This window comes from Papaver somniferum, chromosome 9 (assembly GCF_003573695.1).
Source record: "Papaver somniferum cultivar HN1 chromosome 9, ASM357369v1, whole genome shotgun sequence".
NCBI classification, from domain to species: domain Eukaryota; kingdom Viridiplantae; phylum Streptophyta; class Magnoliopsida; order Ranunculales; family Papaveraceae; genus Papaver; species Papaver somniferum.
The window spans coordinates 132,865,890-132,873,511 of NC_039366.1; the positions used below are offsets into that span (position 1 = coordinate 132,865,890).

At 36.3% G+C, this 7,622-nt stretch overlaps 1 long non-coding RNA gene across 11 annotated transcripts; it reads right to left on the reverse strand.

Annotated features, from left to right (window-relative positions):
- Window positions 1–799: 799 nt before the first annotated feature.
- On the reverse strand, window positions 800–6,991 carry LOC113310151. Of its 11 annotated transcripts, XR_003340983.1 has the most exons (8): window positions 5,870–6,990; window positions 5,490–5,536; window positions 4,915–4,953; window positions 4,592–4,727; window positions 3,353–3,607; window positions 2,900–2,971; window positions 2,292–2,568; window positions 800–2,124 (listed from the first exon to the last, which is right to left on the reverse strand). It is a non-coding gene; the product is annotated as an uncharacterized LOC113310151 (long non-coding RNA). The 11 variants fall into 11 exon arrangements; XR_003340981.1 differs by having other exon boundaries at window positions 4,592–4,953; window positions 6,793–6,991; XR_003340976.1 differs by having other exon boundaries at window positions 4,592–4,953; window positions 5,870–6,991.
- Window positions 6,992–7,622: the final 631 nt, after the last annotated feature.

Sequence of the window (7,622 nt, forward strand, 5' to 3'; positions counted from 1 at the left end):
TGAAACACTACCAGGGTCTTAAACAAGACAAGAAAAATTCAGACAATTGAAAGAAAGAACAGTGTAAGAAAAGTTTTTGGATGAATACAAAAGCCGGGAAAAAAGGTTCTTAAAAGAAGATTGTAGCTAGAAAACAATATAAAGCCGCTCCAATAACTAATAGAATCATAACAGAGCTTCTTAACAGTAACTTTGATTAGTAGATCTAGACATGCAGAGCTATTTGAATTGCATTAATGGCGAAATTGGAGGACTGAGTTAGTCGCGGAGTTGCGGAGCCTAAATCGGTTGATGTGAGCATGTCGTTCCTTTGCCATCATATCATGCTTGAAAAGAAAAATAATAATATCCTGTTTGAAGCGAAAATATAAAAAAAAAAAAAAAAATGCATTGGATCTGCAGATTCTCCGGCAGCAAATTCATTTGGTCCGGGTGGGATATCTTTCCTAGAATCAAGTGCACGAAAGATACAAATGGCTGCACGGGTCAAACGAGTCTTGGTCTCGGCAAAATTAGTCCCGGCCTGCCCTATACCTCTCTCTTTTAAGACTCATTTTTCTCTAGCTCACACTCTCTGTGGCTCTCTCTCTCTGAGTTTGTTTTCAGGTTTCCCCACTCTTCCCCAATCGCTGGTGTTCATGTATTTTTCGTGCTGTTTCTCAAACTACTCGCCTCCTCAAATTACTTACACTTTTGTTTGTATTCTGCAGTTGCTACAGTGAAGGAGAGAGTTGATTAGCCCCTCCCGTAGCTAGGTCCAAATTTTGCAAAATTGGTATGTCTCTCCCATCTCCTATAATTAGGTCTCATTTGATGACATAACTTCATTTAACAAGGATGTCCATAGTTACAATATAGGTACAAATCTTTAATCAATGGTTAAAAACCCTAATAAAAATGGGTTGACATCAGAGTAGGGTGTTGTTCTTTATATGTGTCCATTCCTTTAGTTTAAATCATCATCATATCATCAACACCACCAAGTCTATGTTGGTTCCATCTATGCTCAACAGCTTCAACATTACCAGCTAGAACAAGCAGAAATGGCGGTAATGAACCCAAGTGATAAATCCTGTTTTGTTTTGAACACCCATCCAATCTTCAACCTTTTGTGTATTCCCTCCTCTCCACATCAACCACCATTACTCTTGTGTTAAAATACTTCAACCTTTTGTGGACACCCTCCTCCTCCTCTCCACATCAACCACCATTACTCCTGTGTTAAAAAAGCAAGGTTCCATACCCTTGAAAGTTTCAGCTAAATCTGAGTCGGACCAGAACGTGTCTATGAAATATTTTGTAAAATTCGCGTGACAATATTCTGGTGCAGTCACAACTTAGCAAAATCAAGATAGATAATTCGATTAACGCCAACCAGTATTATATCCGACAGGTATATTCTTGTGTAGTTTAACGGTAGGTCTAGTGCTTGTCAAATCGACTTAGCCATTTCACCACGAACACGGTTAGAATCGAAACCATAAACCTTGAAGTTGAGGTAAAGGGAAGTTGATCTAAGACTAGAGAATAGTTTAGGTTCAAACCTTGCACAAATGAAATGAAATGATTTTCAGGACATGTTGAATGTTGTAAGATTGATTACTTGTACTGTATTTTTTTGACCAGAGGAACATGTGTGATTTTAACCAAATATCCTCGTTCTCCTTTGTCCAAATGTTTGCAGGAAATGGCCACAAATCGTGTCAGGACGTACCTCACTGTCACAGCAGCCGGCATTTCAGGGTTGGCAATCGTCAACACTATATGGCCCCCAACTGATGAAACCGAAGATGAGAAGGTAGACAGAATAACTTCTTCCTTGGTGGTGGCAGGAGTATCTGGGGGAGCAGCTGTAGCCATCTATTTCTTCAAGATGGACTGGGAACCAGACACAACTGCCATCTTACAGCATTTCTCAAGTGTGTTCAGGCTGAGGGTCACCCAACGTGAAATTATGCCAGTCCGTTTCTTTCGACGACGTCTAAATGCAGGAGAAGATCCCACTTCACAGCGTGAAATTCTTCGACAAGCGGGCAGGGTGTCTAGCTCGATTGGGGGTAACTCACGTCACAGGGCTGCTTTTTTCTTCAATATAGCAGGTCAAATCCTCTCAAGGTTAAGTTTCTGCATTTGAAATGGTGGTAAACGATTTTTTTGTTCCACGTTATCTAGTTCTGTTACTACCAAGGGTAGACTCATACAAAAATCCACACTGATTTAAAATTTTCGTTTGAAACTAGAGGAAAGTAGGTACTTCATTAAAAAAATTTAAATGTCATATGTTGTCTTACCTAATTTACGCTTCCAACTCGCTCCTCAAATTTCATTTTTGGAAAATTTTATGGTTCTTGATTCCCATTCTCGATGACGCTCCTGACCCTGCTCTTGGCTACTAAGATATAGATTTTGTATACAATAATACCATCAGGTCTGTGGTACTCTGCGTACTCAAACAGACCAACAACCACAGCCACCAAAAATGTTGACGTAATACGTGAATCCTGCAATGACACCGCCTTAAGATTCCCATTGGTGTTTCGACGGAAACATTTATCGTCCCACATGATTCTGAACATTCATCATGTAATTTAATAACATCAGTTTTTGAGTTCATGATTGGCTTAAAGACATGGACAAAACTATATCATGGCTAACTGGCAGAATACACAAAATAACCAAACCTTTTAGACGGTGAGTGTTATTTATAAAGCAAGGTTTTAATTATAAAAGGTAGACTATTTTTTTTTGTGTTTGAGTGTGCGCTTTGAGCCATATTGTGCCACTTTTACTTTGCAAACCACAAATATATCAATGGTATTTTTTGTTTTCAAACTTCACTATCACAGACTTCTACTTGGTATGCTGTTCATGCAGATGCAGAGAGTTTATTACTACAAACCTTAGGATGCCACGGTGGAATGCCCGTGAAATAGACTGGAATGGCGTTGATCCACACTTCTCTCGCGGACACCTTAACAAAAAAGAAAATGATAAGACATGGAATAATTATAAGTGGAGTCGATAATAGATCATGCTACAATCTCTCCTGGACACCTTAACAGAAAAAATAAATAAAATGAGAAGACATGGAATGGTCTCAAGTGGAGTCAATAAGAGATTGTGCTACAACTTATTTTTATTTTTCGGAGTCAAGAAGAGATTGTGCTACAATGAAGAATCAAAAGCTTCAAGTTTCAAAAAATCAATGATTTGCTCCAGCATAACACAAATGGGGTTTAGATGTATTCAAATATTACATTGAACATATCAAATTTCATCTTTTCTGACGTACGTTCTTGGACTATTCAGAGAATAATAAGTAAGCACCGACAAATAGGAGAGACAGCGAAACCTGAATTTGTAGAGTAAGCCATTGATTTATCTTGCAGCACTCTTACACTAACTTTTTTCACTAAGTTAGTGAACCTTCTGAAAATGCATACTGCATGGTAAACCTTTACGATCACGGTGCGAGATGGATTAGATTCCATATTTTTCTGCTTGCTTTACCCCTAATATTCTTCCTAGTTCCTATCTCTTCTTTGAGGTCTGCAATTGTACCTTCATTCATCAGAACGGACATGCATCAAGCACAGTCCATAATCGTCTGGCTCATGAAAAAAAATCAGTCAAAGTTAATATGAGCTATAGATAAAGGCAATTGTGTTCAGCTCAACTATTCAATCTCATTCTGTAAATAAAAACAAACCCATCAATTGCATAAAATACAAACTTTAGTGCTCAATTTTCCAGTGAGTTTCCGTTTGTTGCTAGTTATTATCGTTATTTGGGGCTGGAATAATACTCAGTATGTAGCTTTAATATCTTTAATTAAGGCCTATTAGAGACTCAAGATTAGTTTGTTGAGAATCACACATTGCACCTGTATTTTTCAGCAAATTCTAGCTACAACATGAACACACACAATGATAAACCTGTATTACAAAGTCATTTGGTACCGCACAGTGTAGTCTAAGTTGAAACCCATATGCGCGTAGCAAATGCAAATGGATATTGCATCACAATTAAGATGCATGAATTTTGGCTATTCCACAACAAATAAAAAAGGATATCATCTTGTGCTACATAAGCCATACCCTTCTCAATAGTAGTAGGATCCATATCTGTTCCCAAGACATCATATTTCAATTCTTATACAAGTATAAAACAAAAAGTTGATTACCACTAATTTATTGTGCTAAAAATCTGACTGTTATGATTCGAGACCAAAACGATAGAAAAAGATAGAAATCCTTTGAGTTGGGGATTAGCCACCGGTTTAAGCAAAAGCTCTTAATAATATTGGTTTGTATTGAATGAATAAACCCTAGAACAAACTATGAATTTATATAGAGAACCTAGCTTGAATCCTAAGCAAATAACAAATAAGGAAACATAAACTCATTCCTAAAATAACTAATCTTCCTAATTGGTGTTGGTATCCCAGCACTGACGATTCTGACCAGATGTCAATATAATGTTCATGAGGAATCTTGTGCTAAAAATACAAATTCTTAACATAGCAGTAGTTGAGACCATAGAAATGAATGCCAAAACACGGTATAAATTGCATTCAGAGCTTAATATTTACCGCAAGTCCGACGGTTCCAAGGCCGAAGATATGGATGATGCCCAGACTCTACATCGGCCACCTTCCAAGCTGCACCAACCCCTGTAGTCCTGGCAATTTCCTAGAATCATCGGCACAACTGTTCCTCCTTTTACGTCTGTTACAGATTCTCACACGCCCTCAACCACATTGTACATTAAAACATTGGACATGCAATTCAGATGCAAAAAAATCTTAAATTACCTTTCCCCACAATCTAGGCATTTTTAACTCACACAAAATTAAAACTTATTATCCCACCAACCAAAATTAAAATGTATTACCCAATTACGTCAGCAGTATACCTGCATTTTATAGATACTTAGTATCGGGCATCTGTATCCCTACAAAATATACAGAGAAACAACAATAACAAACAATATGTCAGCTGCGCAAAAGAAAAAACTTCATTCCAAAATATTCTAATAGAGTATTCAACATTTCCGGAACTTTTACGCTCTAACATTTCATGAAGTGGTCATAAATTCTAATTGAAACACTCTTTAGTTTTAGAAGAAACCTCTGCATAAAAATGAGAGACCCAAGACCAAATTGGTGTTTTTTCTCATCCTTGACCATGTCTTTTTCTGTAATATAATCTTAAGTGTGCACGTAAGGAGACAGACTATGTAAAATGAGAGATCCAAGACCAAATTTAGAGTTAGCGAAATTGAGCTAATAACTAAATGACCTATACCATATCAAAGCAATGAACTATACCATATCGAAATCAAGATTTCTTAACAAAGTTAAAGTTCTCATCAAAGCAATAAGACTACGTCTTATAGCTAAAAAGACTATGTCTTACAGTCTATGTCTTATAGCTAATAAGACTATGTCTTAACAAAGTTAGAGTTCTCATCAAAGCAATGAACTATACCATATCGAAATCAAGAGAACAGAAGCCAATCCTAGGTGGTTTTGCCACTGCATAGATTCAAATGTTAACGAACTATATAACTACAAACACGAAAGTGTAAAACTCTGTTTTTTCAAATTCAAATGACTATAGAAACATATAAACACAGTTGAGAAACCTTTTCATTAAAACAAAAACTGAAATGAAAAACAGAGTTAAAAGATATGGTATTATATAAGTAAGCAATGGTTCCTCTCAGCCAAGTGCCTCGATTTAAAACCAAGGTTAAGTATGGGTTATCAGACTAGCCATCTTTTTGTACATCATTGAGAAAAAAAACCAGAAATCTGATGAAAACCAAAATAAGTAAGTAAGCATTACTAGACCAGCAAAGGTATGACCTTGTTGCTGCTCTTGCTTTTAGAAATCCGTCGAGAATAATGAGAACTTAACCTCAGGAGCTACAGACAATTTAGATCGATTGATCGCTATTTGGATTTCACTCGAGCATATAGAAATCTGACGTGATAATTGATCTTAAATAATAACAAAATTCAACCAATACATTAATGTAATACAGTAGTACTCTAGATATGAATTTTGACTCATGAACATAGGCTTAATCATGAACAAAAAAAGATGAAACACAATACCCAGAGATGAAATTGAATTGCATATACAAACAAGTTTAAGGCTTTAGATCCATAAGTTTAATCGCTACAGACTCTAAATCAATCAGGGAGCAAAATTGATCGAAAAAACGAATACGAAACCCAAGAATCCCGATGTGTTACAAATGGGATCCATAATAGTAGAACCTCAATTAAAAACTGAATCTTGAAATCTTTATGAACTAAGCTCAATTGTAAATTCAATATTTTGAAATTCTATAAATAGCAACATTGATCAAGATGGCAATATCCTGAAAATCGAATTGACTGTTTTCAGATCAAATTCAATAAAGAAAACACCTTATATTCAAATTGAATCTCTAGGGATTCAGCATCAATATTAGGAACAAATTTGATTGAAAAACAGTAGAAATTCAACCAATCATGATAGTAATCAATCATGAGATCAACAATACTAGAACCTCAATTAAAAACTGAATCTTGAAATCTTCATGAACTAAGCTCAATCGTAATTCACTAATTTGAAATTCTATGAATAGCAACATCGATCAAGATGGCAATATCTTGAAGATTGAATTGATTGTTTTCGGATCGAATTCAATGAAGGAAACACCTTGAATTGAAATATTCAAATTGAATCTCTAGGAATTCAGCATCAACATTAAGGAACAAATTCGATTGAAAAACAGAACCTGTAAGTCGAATTTAATGCTTCTAGAGAAACAGAGACATGGTATGAGATTGCATTAGAAAGAACCCCAAAGGAAAAGACGCAATAGAAGCCGCCTAACTACTGCAAACCAATCGACAAAAGAGGGGTATGGAACAAATTTGGAATGCTCATCCCGATATCTATTCATTCATTGCTCAAGGGTTCCTCACGCAGTATCCAAATTCAGATGGGCCGTACGAGTTACCAGTCGACCACTTATCAGTTATCCCTCCAAATTTAAATGGGCCGTACAAGTTACCAGTCAACCACTTATCAGTTATCCTTCCTTGACCAGTTTTAGAATCCCCATGGACGTCGTTCTTTTCTTACACTCCAATAACACAGTGTATCAGTTCTCTAGGACAAAGTGTTGATAGTGAGTTTTTGACAAGGGCATTTGTAGTAATTGGCCTCGACCTAGTTGTAGGAATGCAATAAAAATCCATGACCCGACATCAGGATTATTGAACAATTTGTATTCTGCAAGAGAATCTATAAAATGTATTCAATTGACGAACTCAGTAGTTCTAAAGCCATTCTAAGTGTGTATATGTATGCAAAATTTCGGGGCTTTCCCCAGCAGAGACCTCGTTATTTCATGTGCGGCAATATATGCATCTTTTATGCTATATACGTGGCATTATTCATATTCAGAATAGGATTTGACGTCATTATTGGATTAACATGCTACTGAGAGTATTAAGTATTATGTTTAATACATAGTCATATCAGTATCGTCTCAAGTCGTAAACTCTCACGTCTGAGTTCCTTGAACATACTATAGCGGCACTCTCGGACCTTGGGAGCTAC